The following is a 13,505-nucleotide window of genomic DNA, read 5'->3' as shown; positions in this document are numbered from 1 at the left end:
GATTGTTTATTTATTTTATAACACAAGTGTTGTGAAGGATCAGATTAAACCGAATATATATATTTATTTATATATATATATTTAAATAGTATTTGTATATCGTTTGATATCCCCTGTATATTCCTTGTACAATATGCACTGAATATCCCTTTAGTCTACTAAACAGCCCATAATAGTTTCATTCTACCATTGGACGAGAACCTGGCGCCAGGTTGCCATACCCCTAGGTTCAAGTTTAATCGTGCCGCCCAACATGTCGTGGCAAGCCCCGGTTCCGCGTAGGAATACGTCTGGCGAAATACGAATGGTACTATTTGTTCATAGCGCATATATATATGGCGCAAGTAAAGTAGAACTTTCTTTTAGTCCAGTTCTTTACCCTCCAACAGAGTAACAGACGCGAAGCCTCATCCACGACGCACGTGTGGTGTAGTAAGGCCTACTTGGCCTCAGAATAGGCATTGAGATATCGTGTGGATTGATAGTTGAATAGTCATAGTTTGGCACTATACCGTCGAGTTGGACGTATTCTATTAAGCTAATAATAGTCTATTTATGTATGGTGCATCGTTCGGTTAGAGTTATAAAGTTATCAGTACCCCCCATCGTTCCTGACGTTATCTGGACGCTTAACCAGGCTGGGCAGACCACTAGTGGTGCTTGCATCCGAGGAGCTCCGGGCCAGGGCGACTGGACCTGTATATTGGATTACTCTACCCGGACGACGGCGAGCCTTCCACGGCTTGGATTATGCTTTGGGTGCTTTGATTATTCCATGGATAACGGCCAACACTGCGGAGTGTTGGAACTACCCCCCGGAGAGGACTCCAGGTGAGACGGCGCTCTACACCAGTGAGGTCGCCTCACGTCTCTCCGTTGTGGACCGGCAGCTACCGTCCACCAGAGGGTCCAGCTGTATTCATCTGCGGACCGAGGTTCTGTGGGCACCGTGTTCAAGACTTTGAATTCTTCCAAGAAATCGTCGGCCAGATGGGATACCGCCAGCGGCTTCTCTACCCCCCCCCTCCTACTGTCTTACAACCAGCGGGACACCCCCCCCCCCCTTAGTGTATCCAGCTATAATCATTTAAGTACCATCGCTATAGTTTCCTAAAGAAACAGGTTGTATACTTACTCCCTGCGTAACCAGAGATTGGACATTCAATGTTGATTTACCTACGAATACTCATTTGCCATACAAGTGCATATTTCAAATCATAAGTGTAAACAAGTGAACGTTGTATATACCTTTTGCTATATTAAATATTCGATTTGTACATTTGTGTGGACTTCGTTTCATCAGGTGGGAAAGTGTTCATCATATTTATATCATGTACTGGATGGCCAGAAGTTAAAGTACAAGAGGTAGTGGTATTAAATACCATATCTAACAATACAGTCAGGGAATTGTACCCCTCAGTTACAATTGGTCCTTCGAGCCGGAGGGTAACTAGTGTAATATTAATATAGTGTTATTAATATTGAAATGGCCTATGATGAACACTCCACGAAACGGTCCTCCTAACCTAGAACGCCCGCGGCGCAGACGACAGCCACCTCAGTACTTAGAGGATTACACTGTCAGTCAACTACCTAGCCTTCGACAAACGGTAAACGCGGTAAAAGTAGAAAGTAAAATGATGTCTGACCTTAACGACCAGGTTTCCCCGACCACAGAGGCCCTAGTAGGTTCTAATGTAACTGACCGAGCTCACGGTGGGGACCAGGAGGGAGCTGACATGCCTTTACCCCCCGCCACTACCGAAGAAGTAGTCCCCGACCAGCCCCGGGAGGAAGACAACCCTACAGAGAGAGAACTCTGCGCGGAAGAAGAGGAGGAGAGCGCCGAGGAAATAGAGCTCCAGGACTCCCCAACGAGTACCCAACGAGTACCCTAGAACCCACCTCACCCCTGCCCACTTTGACAACCTAGGATGGCTTAGAGTAGACGACAGAGTACAGCAACTTGCAATGGGCCTGGTCTACAAGATACACTACGCGACCAAGGTACCCATGTACATGTCAAAATACTTCCCAAAGGTCAGTGAATACCACGATCACAACACCAGAGGGAGCTCCACAAATCATGTAAAACCCAGATTCGGCTCAAACAAGGGACTAAACACGTTTCGCAATTATGCCACATCAATGTGGAACGCCCTGCCTAAAGCTGTAAAGGAATGTGAATCACTACCCACCTTCAAAAACACTCTCAAAAAACACCTACGTGAGACTGCAATTCGAAACTGGCCCCTACAAATGTCCTAACCTAGTTGTACAGTAAATGACCAAGTAAGGCTTTGTCAACATTCCAATGTACAGTGTAAAATGTGTGTGTGTCCCCTACCCAACCCCCCCCCCCCCCCCCACCTCCAATGTACAGCCCTCACCCAACCCACCCAACCCCACCCCACCAACCTCCTCCAATGTACAGTTTCTACGCCAAATGTATATACACTCCTTTTCTGGACACTTTTGTATCACAAACAGTACTGTATTTGCAAATCTGATATGTCATAAATGTATAGATGTAGCAGTACTGTCTATCTGTATGTCATGTATGTCATATATGTTATGATGAATTGAAAATGGGGGACCCTGGTGGAAACAAGACGAAAGTCTTTCTCTGGTCTGCATCCCCTTAACAATTGTATGTATTGAGATGTACTGTACTGTACCCATTCTGCAATCTGTTAATAAACTTTTCAATCAATCAATTTCAAAACCCCCAGGAGTGGCTCACGCAGGAGCGGCTCACCTCCACAACCGCCTTCCCCCAGCGAAGCGGAGAGGATGCTACAACAGGCATTCCTCGTCAGCCTGACAGCCTCTACCGAACGCGATCGACTTCAGGGTGAACGCGATCGTCTCCAAGCACAGGCGCTCAGCGAGCGCGAACAACTCCAAGCGCAACAACGGAGCGAAGAAGAGCGCACACGCCTGGAGATGAGACGCCTTCAGACGGAAGAGAATATGGCAAGAGACCGGGCCGACGCCCAGCGCGCCGCTGCCGGTGCCCAAAGAGAAGCAGATCTCACCAAGCGCGAAGTCGAGCGCGACAAGTTACAAGCGCAGCTAATGGAGCAGCTGATCCGCAAGGCAACACCCTCTCCCTCCGCCAGGGGTTCAAGGAACTCGTCGAGACAACAGTCAAGGGCAGCGTCTCCTCAACGAGCAAGCGACCCTGAACTTGACCAACAGACCGAGCCTATACCCCCCGCAGACCCCCTTCCCAGACCGGTCCAAGCGAGACCCAGCTACAAGGAAGGAGCGGCATACACTGCGGAGAAGCTAAATAAACGATTACAGGATCTGGAAGATCTGATAGAGGAAGAAGAGGGAGAGGAGGAGAACCAAGCCCGACGACAGCACAGTACTCCACCGGACCAGGAGGTCCAGTACAGCCCAGGCTATACCCCCGCGGCGCTGCGCTACAGACCCCCGACTCTATTCACGGGTGAGCACGACGCACGACCAGCCCCGAGGAATAGCACCTGGACCAGCGGGCCATGGTACCCTGTCAGTACCAGCCCACAGCGAGGCGCAAGAGGGGACTCGCCCAGGAGGTCTCTCCCCCAACGCTCGCCGATGTATCAGCCATCCACGGCGTCATACATCGCCACGCCGTCATTTCCAGACTTCGCCTATGAGAGTCGAGCACAGTACACGGAGCTCCGGATGTGCTTAGAGACAATGATGGTGGATGTCGCTGATGAACGCCACAAGTATGCAATATTACTGAAGCACCTGAAAGTACCGCGAGCGCACAATATAGCGCTAGCCTATGCCACCTCTTCGACACCATACACAGCGGCCCTAGCGGCGCTGGACCAGAGATATGGACGTATATGGGATTACGTAATCCAAGAGATAAGGCATATTGATCGCCTACCCCCAGCCACAGACAATCGCTCACTAGACGACCTGTCAATCAAAGTGCAGTCCCTGGTAGGGATGCTGGGAGCGCAACGGGAAAAGGGCATGCATGAGCTATACGCCAACTCTAATGTCGAGAGGATTTTGGAGAAGCTGCCACCCGCAAGACAAGAGCGTTTTAGGCGGCAGAGAGACTACCGGGATCCCAACGGCCCCGAACCATCCCTCCTTGATCTAGCCGACTTCCTGGCGAGAGAAGTCAGCAGCTTACGACTGGATACATTCGGGCGGAGCACGCCAAGCTCCAGAGAGGGACCCAGGAGAATAAATGATGGAAGATCGGTGACTGTCATGCACCAATCAGAGTCAGTACCAAGCAGTAAGAGCCACAGTACCCCCTCGAGAAAGGAGAAGTGGAAGATAGTGTGTCCCTACTGTGAGAAAGAACACTGGCTGTCACAATGTGACCTATTCACAAAGATGAATGCAGAAGAAGTGAGTCAATGGATAAAGTCCAACAGGCGCTGTTACCGATGTGCGCGGCCACACATGGCAGCCGAATGCCGCCTAAAGAAAAGGTGCAGTCGGTGCGACGGAGCCCATCTAGATATACTACACGAAAGAAACAGAAGACGGCCTCCACCTGCACCATCGAGCGGCACCAAGGCAAGTGTCATGTACATTGACCCCGCCAGCAGCAGCGGCGCCCAAGTGCTCTTAAAGGTAGTCCGTGTGACATTGAGCTACCAAGATAAAGTCATGGACACTTACGCCGTCCTTGATGACGGGTCAGAGAAGACCCTTCTGCTCGCGTCCGCTGCGGCCCAGCTGGGACTGCGGGGGAGCAAGAACGAAATGACGATTCGGACAATAAGAAGAGATTTAAAGACGATAAAGGGCGAGAATGTCTCCTTCACTATCGCAGCAAACGGGCAGCCAGAGCGACGGTATAAGATCACAAATGCTTTCACCAGCCAAGAAATAGGACTATCGCAGTACACCTACCCCATCGCCAAATTGATGGATAAATATGTGCACCTGCGTCAATTACCTATCCCGCTCATAGACGGCGCTACCCCGACCCTGCTGATAGGCTCCGACCATGCAGAACTCATAGTCCCGATTGACCGGGTCCATACAGGACCCCGAGGCTGTCCTGCAGCAGTCGAGACCCGCCTAGGGTGGACCCTCCAAGGCCCCCTCGCTAAATCTCTCAACCGAACAGCAGCCACTAGCTGCCTCCACTCCAGAACGACAGAAGAAGACACCACTCTCCTGCAGCATGTCGAGAGGCTATGGACACTAGAGACAATGCCCTTTAAGAACGAAAAGAAAGATATTCGTTCTAAAGAAGACATTTACGCCATCAACCTACTCGAGCAAGGGACAAAGAGAGTCACAGTCGGCGGAGTGATGAGATACGCAACTCCACTCCTGAGGCGAGAGGGAATGCCCACCTTTCACGCAAAGAAAGACGCCACGGAGCGCTATCTATTGAACACAGAGCGGCGCCTAGCCAAAGACCCCGCTCAAGAGCGTGTGTACCGCGCTGAGATTGAGAAGCTAATCACAGCGGGACACGTAACAAAGATTGACATTAAAGAGGCCGATCAGACGACCGAATCATGGTACGTGCCGCATCACAAGGTCCATCACAACGGCAAGGATCGCATTGTGTTTAACTGCAGCTACCAGATCGGATCCCAAAATCTGAATAAAGAGCTCTTGCCCGGCCCCACACTCGGCCCCTCCCTACTAGGCGTGCTACTGCGCTTCCGCCAGGACAAGGTGGCTATCAGCGGGGATATCAAAGGGATGTTCTTGCAGGTGAGACTAGTAGAGGAGGACAAGCCCCTGCTGCGGTTCCTATGGAGAGAGAGGATCGGAGATGAGAACCCAGCCATCTACCAGTGGGAAGTACTCCCCTTCGGAACCACATGCAGCCCGTGCTGTGCTACATTTGCACTACAGAAACACGTCGCAGAGGACCCAGCAGCAGATGAAGAGGTCCAACACAGTGTGAAGAACAGTTTCTACGTGGACAACTGTTTACAAAGCGTTTCGACTCAAGAAGAAGCCGAGGCTCTCCTAATCAAGTTACGCGCCTCCCTGATCAAAGGCGGCTTTGATCTCAGGCAGTGGGCCAGCAGTGACCCGCACGTACTGCGCAGCCTCTCCCCCGCGGACAAGGCTGCCAGCAGCGAGACCGGGATGGCGACCATCCCAGGAGAAGCCCAAGAAATGACACTAGGACTAGTCTGGCGCTTCAAAACAGACTCGCTCCACTATAGACACAAACCCTTGGCTCCAGAGCAGGGAAGGTCGACGGCGATACTGACCACCAGACGGAGTGTGTACAGAACACTCGCCAGACAATATGACCCGTTGGGATGTATTCTACCTTACACCACCAGGGCAAAGATGATTGTACGAGCACTATGGGACAAGGACCAGGGCTGGGACGACCCAATACCCGCACACCTTGCCTCAACATGGAGAGTGGGAGACGGAACTCCGCTCACTCCCAGGCGTCAATATACGCCGCAGCTACTTCCCATCCACAGTGAGGCCAGAGACATGCGAGATTGATCTACACGTCTTCAGCGACGCCTCCGAAGTAGCCTATGGATCGGTGGCCTACTTGCGTGCCCAAGAGAAGGGAGGAAAGATACACACTGCTTTCATCCTGGCCCGCTCAAGAATAGCCCCACGTAAGCAACAATCTATCCCACGTCTAGAGCTCTGCGCAGCCCTAGCAGGAGCGCATCTAGCCACGTTAATCCAACGTGAACTCACCATTCCGGTGCACAGAACAATCTTGTGGTCAGATTCCACGACAGTACTCACATGGATCAAGTCTGATTCATGCAGATACAAAGTCTTCGTGGGAGTCAGAGTCACCGAGATTCAAGAGTTAACAGAAGCAGCGAGCTGGCGGTATGTGGACACCAAACACAACCCAGCTGACGTCATCACCCGGGGAATGTCTCTGGATGACCTTACCCGTCGCAACATCTACAGTGACGGACCAGAATTCCTCAAGCTCCCGGAAGGAGAGTGGCCTACGCCCACCCCACGGGAAGCAAGTAACGAAGAGGCTGAGAACAAGAAACCTATGTTCTGTGGACTGAGCACAGTCGCCTCCACAGACCCCAACATAGATGACTGCATTACCCTAGAGAGTGCGCAGCAGAGGACATTCCTGTGGCACCACCCAGAGATTCAGTCCACCACTGACATGTCAGCAGCTGACTACGAAGAAGCAGAACTTCTTCTACTACAACGAGCCCAGAGAGACTCGTTCCCCGATGAGCTAGACTGTCTACAGGGAGGAAACCCCGTCCCATCAGACAGCAGACTGCTCCACCTGGCACCCGAGAGTGACGCCCATAATCTCATCAGAGTGGGTGGTCGCCTGCGGAGAGCCCCCGATCTACCAGATGACATTAAGTACCCGATCGTCTTGAACAGCCGACACAAGGTCACAGAGCTGATCATAAAGAAATACGACGAGGATGTACACCACGCAGGAGCAGAGAGAGTCTTCGCGGAGATCAGACGTCGTTATTGGATACTGCAAGGGAGAGAAGCAGTGCGGCGCTTCCAGCGAACCTGTCTAGACTGCCGTAAGTGGCGCGCGCAGCCCAGCATACCACGGATGGCTGACATACCTCCCTGTCGCCTCCGACTCGGCGACAAGCCATTCCACTCCACAGGCATGGACTGCTTTGGCCCGTTGTATATAAAGAGAGGAAGAGGAACCGAGAAGCGGTGGGGTATTGTATTCAAATGCATGACCACCAGAGCGATACATATCGAGCTCCTTCCGACCATGAGCACAGACTCATTCCTTATGGCCTTCCGAAGATTCACATCACGGAAAGGAAAACCGTCTACATTGTTGTCTGATCACGGGACAAACTTCAAAGGCGGAGAAAGAGAGCTGAGAGAGAGCTTCCAAGCTATGGGCCCAGAACTTAAGACCCACCTCGCTCCATCCCAGATTGACTTCCAGTTTAATCCCCCGAACGCACCCCACTTCGGTGGAACCTGGGAACGAGAAGTACGTTCTATAAAGACAGCCCTGTACGCCGTGCTTGGGGCCCAGACTGTGGCGGAGGAAGTCCTAATGACAGTCCTCACGGAGATCGAGGGAGTATTGAACTCAAAGCCCCTCGGTTACGTCTCCAGTGATGTAGCAGATGTCGACCCAGTCACCCCCAACACACTCTTAATGGGGCGGCTGGACCCCGCGCTACCCCAGACAATGTACAGGCCTGAAGAAGCGAACGGCCGAAGAATGTGGAGGTACAGTCAAGTACTAGCTGACAAGTTTTGGAGCAGCTTCCTACTCCACTACCTACCGTCTCTACAGACCCGCCAGAAGTGGGTAAAAGAGAGAGACAATTTGACAGAAGGAACAGTCGTCATGATTATCGACCAGTCACTACCCAGAGCTATGTGGCCGGCTGGCCGCGTAAGCAAAGTGATCACCGGTGCCGATGGCAAGGTCCGAGCAGCTGAAGTACTCGTCCAAGGGCGCACTTACACACGACCCGTGGCGAGGCTCATAGAACTGCCCCGACTCCCAGACACTATCGATGATGACCATGACCCCATGACTTTGTGAGTTGACTGACCCTTACAGCGGACCTTGAGTGGTAGACAGTGCGGTTAATCTGTCTCTGCTTAGCTAATTAGGTGGGACTAATTAGGGGGCGGCTGTTGTGAAGGATCAGATTAAACCGAATATATATATTTATTTATATATATATATTTAAATAGTATTTGTATATCGTTTGATATCCCCTGTATATTCCTTGTACAATATGCACTGAATATCCCTTTAGTCTACTAAACAGCCCATAATAGTTTCATTCTACCATTGGACGAGAACCTGGCGCCAGGTTGCCATACCCCTAGGTTCAAGTTCAATCGTGCCGCCCAACATGTCGTGGCAAGCCCCGGTTCCGCGTAGGAATACGTCTGGCGAAATACGAATGGTACTATTTGTTCATAGCGCATATATATATGGCGCAAGTAAAGTAGAACTTTCTTTTAGTCCAGTTCTTTACCCTCCAACAGAGTAACAGACGCGAAGCCTCATCCACGACGCACGTGTGGTGTAGTAAGGCCTACTTGGCCTCAGAATAGGCATTGAGATATCGTGTGGATTGATAGTTGAATAGTCATAGTTTGGCACTATACCGTCGAGTTGGACGTATTCTATTAAGCTAATAATAGTCTATTTATGTATGGTGCATCGTTCGGTTAGAGTTATAAAGTTATCAGTACCCCCCATCGTTCCTGACGTTATCTGGACGCTTAACCAGGCTGGGCAGACCACTAGTGGTGCTTGCATCCGAGGAGCTCCGGGCCAGGGCGACTGGACCTGTATATTGGATTACTCTACCCGGACGACGGCGAGCCTTCCACGGCTTGGATTATGCTTTGGGTGCTTTGATTATTCCATGGATAACGGCCAACACTGCGGAGTGTTGGAACTACCCCCCGGAGAGGACTCCAGGTGAGACGGCGCTCTACACCAGTGAGGTCGCCTCACGTCTCTCCGTTGTGGACCGGCAGCTACCGTCCACCAGAGGGTCCAGCTGTATTCATCTGCGGACCGAGGTTCTGTGGGCACCGTGTTCAAGACTTTGAATTCTCCCAAGAAATCGTCGGCCAGATGGGATACCGCCAGCGGCTTCTCTAACCCCCCCCTCCTACTGTCTTACAACCAGCGGGACACCCCCCCCCCCCTTAGTGTATCCAGCTATAATCATTTAAGTACCATCGCTATAGTTTCCTAAAGAAACAGGTTGTATACTTACTCCCTGCGTAACCAGAGATTGGACATTCAATGTTGATTTACCTACGAATACTCATTTGCCATACAAGTGCATATTTCAAATCATAAGTGTAAACAAGTGAACGTTGTATATACCTTTTGCTATATTAAATATTCGATTTGTACATTTGTGTGGACTTCGTTTCATCAGGTGGGAAAGTGTTCATCATATTTATATCATGTACTGGATGGCCAGAAGTTAAAGTACAAGAGGTAGTGGTATTAAATACCATATCTAACAATACAGTCAGGGAATTGTACCCCTCAGTTACAACAAGACTATGACTACCAACTGCCTAGCCAGCCGTGTATCAATCTTGGATGCAATAATAACGTTACCACACTGACTGTGTCGATGGCTCATTGATTTAACTACTGCAGCTCTCTCGGATTGAAAATACGTGGATTATGGCTTGTTCAATATCGTCTATGTTTGAATGAATGAATGAATGAAAACTTTATTAACAGATTGCAGAATGGGTACAATACAGTACGGCTCAATACACACAATTGTTAAGGGGATGCAGACCAGAGAAAGACGTTTGTCTTGTTTACATCAGGGTCCCAGATTTTCGATTCATATCGATAGTTTAATAGCTAGCCTTGGCTCGTTTAACAATATGCAAAATATGTGTACAGCCCTGTACTCATACTGAAGTTATTCTTGGTATATAATAGGTCTGATTGTGTAACGAATCGATTCCACGTCACGCTGTGTGTGAGAGAGAGAAGGAGAGAGGGAGAGATCTGCCTGTGTTTGGAGACGGGGCGAGTTTTGTTTCTAACTTTTCTATTTATATATTGTGTTTCAAGTTGTGAATTAGAGTCTAGACTATACTTTATTTGACTGGTTGTGTGTTGTTGTAGTAACAGCTGAGCGACTCGTTCATAAGAGCCGATTCATTGCCGTGAGCGTGAGTCGAATCGCTCACGTCTTGCCATGAGTCTGTTGCGTGGTACTGTACATGTTTGCAAAATGTTTGGTATAGCGCCCCTAGTGGCGAAGCACCCACCGGCCGCCACTGACCTCGAGGCGGGCAGCGTCAGCGCGAGGCAGCCCCCCGCCCCCGCAACTCTCTCCCAGACCCGTCAATAAGAAAAAATAAAATAAATGACAAACAACGAAAAATATACATATCACTGTTCGAAAAGGAGTAGGAAGAAGCCTAAGCTTATCATGCCCTACCCCTCCCTATCCGCCACTTCCAAGTGGGAACATTAATTAATACTTAAATTATATAATGGAGAATATCCACATTGCCAATAATTCTTCATTCTTAACATTGAAAACAACATAAAATAAATAAATAATATCAGTATCCATAATGTAGTACAAAAGAAAAAGAAAACAACAGCTTAGAATCCAGAAGATTGACAATAGTCACCTTCCCTTTCCTCTTTTTGGTAATTTGCAAATATCATTCCTTTATAAAACATTTTAAATAGAGCAATATTTCTGCTTTCCTTCATTTTATCTTCTAGTCCATTCCACACAGTTACTCCATGGGATGATATGCACCTGCTCCTGAGATTGGTGCGAGCATAACGCACATTGTAATGTTCTTCACACATTTCACTTCTATCTATCTGTTCTTAAATTACCGGTTCATTGGTCCACCGCAAGCTGCTTTCCCCCTTGTCACATATTCTGGTGAGTTGCAAGGGGAAAAAAAACAAGTGATGTGAAAACGTTCAAAATAATAATAACTTTCATAAAATGATGAATCCCTTATCCTTCCACCACCAGTATCATAGGTGTGTTGTTAACAGTCTGTAGTGTGGTAGTGAACGGGTTAAACCTTCTGTAGTGTGGTAGTGACAGGTTAACCTTCTGTAGTGTGGTAGTGACAGGTTAACCTTCTGTAGTGTGGTAGTGACAGGTTAACCTTCTGTAGTGTGGTAGTGAAAGGGTTAACCTTCTGTAGTGTGGTAGTGACAGGTTAACCTTCTGTATTGTGGTAGTGAAAGGTTAACCTTCTGTAATGTGGTAGTGAAAGGGTTAACCTTCTGTAGTGTGGTAGTGAAAGGTTAACCTTCTGTAGTGTGGTAGTGACAGGTTAACCTTCTGTAGTGTGGTAGTGAAAGGGTTAACCTTCTGTAGTGTGGTAGTGACAGGTTAACCTTCTGTAGTGTGGTAGTGACAGGTTAACCTTCTGTAGTGTGGTAGTGAAAGGGTTAACCTTCTGTAGTATGGTAGTGACAGGTTAACCTTCTGTATTGTGGTAGTGAAAGGGTTAACCTTCTGTAGTGTGGTAGTGAAAGGGTTAACCTTCTGTAGTGTGGTAGTGAAAGGTTAACCTTCTGTAGTGTGGTAGTGAAAGGTTAACCTTCTGTAGTGTGGTAGTGAAAGGTTAACCGTCTGTAGTGTGGTAGTGAAAGGGTTAACCTTCTGTAGTGTGGTAGTGAACGGGTTAACCTTCTGTAGTGTGGTAGTGAAAGGGTTAACCTTCTGTAGTGTGGTAGTGAAATGTTAACCTTCTGTAGTGTGGTAGTGAAAGGTTAACCTTCTGTAGTGTGGTAGTGAAAGGTTAACCTTCTGTAGTGTGGTAGTGAAAGGGTTAACCTTCTGTAGTGTGATAGTAAAAGGTTAACCTTCTGTAGTGTGGTAGTGAAAGGGTTAACCTTCTGTAGTGTGGTAGTGAAAAGGTTAACCTTCTGTAGTGTGGTAGTGAAAGGGTTGACCTTCTGTAATGTGATAGTAAAAGGTTAACCTTCTGTAGTGTGGTAGTGAAAGGGTTAACCTTCTGTAGTGTGGTAGTGAAAAGGTTAACCTTCTGTAGTGTGGTAGTGAAAGGGTTCATTCTAACCAGCAGAACTATGCTCGCCCCACAGCAGGTCATCCAATACACCTTCATCCTCAAATAGGCCCAAACCTGAGGCAAAATATGAGAGGTTATTATCAGCTAAATCTGTGGGTTCACACAAGGTCAGGTCAGATGTTCCACTCTGCAGTTATCAGCATTGCTCAGTCTGCATTCAAACAAAAAGGCACTTACTGTCCCCCGTCTTGTGTCTCTGTTTTGAAGCCTGTAATGGTGATAAAATCACATGTCACTGACTGAAGGAATAAACCAGTGAGTGAGTGAGTGAGTGGGTCCAGCAAATCAACTTTATGCGTAATATACCTGCACTATATACCTACTTATACACCTGTCCTGCATATAACCCTTACCGAAATTATTCTATATATTATTCTTATACTCTGTACCACGATGACAGCCCCCCCCCCATACTAAAAACGTTGAACTCCATTGCCTATACCCTAGGCAGGGTTTAGGCTCTGTTAGTGTTACCCATACTGTATGAACTTTGAACTCCATTGCCTATACCCTAGGCCGGGCCTAGGCTCTGTTAGTGTTACCCATACTGTATGAACTTTGAACTCCGTTGCCTATACTCAATCTATACCTATCTACTGCTTTCACTGTCTATAACTGCCCTAGACTGTGATCATAGTAATCTTAACTACCTAACTCATACTATAGTCTACCAATATAACTCTGTATGATAGCATGTACAATAGTGCTGTATATACAGTTTATAGTATACATGTATATATTTATTCTTATGGTATACTGTATGTACAGTATATCCACATCTGTCTGTACACAGCGGTATATAATAATTTTTAGATACTATATATCTGTACATATCCCTTACTAGTTACGCTGCTGGCCAGTATAACTACTACCATAGTGTCTTACTTTATACCTGTATCACTGTACATATTAATACTACAACTCTGTACATGCATCTGATTAGCACTATTACTCAGTGGTAC

This window comes from Notolepis coatsorum (assembly GCF_963971535.1).
Source record: "Notolepis coatsorum genome assembly, chromosome: 14".
Classification (NCBI taxonomy): domain Eukaryota; kingdom Metazoa; phylum Chordata; class Actinopteri; order Aulopiformes; family Paralepididae; genus Notolepis; species Notolepis coatsorum.
The sequence above is the reverse complement of the archived record's forward strand: the minus strand, read 5'-3'. Positions refer to the sequence as shown.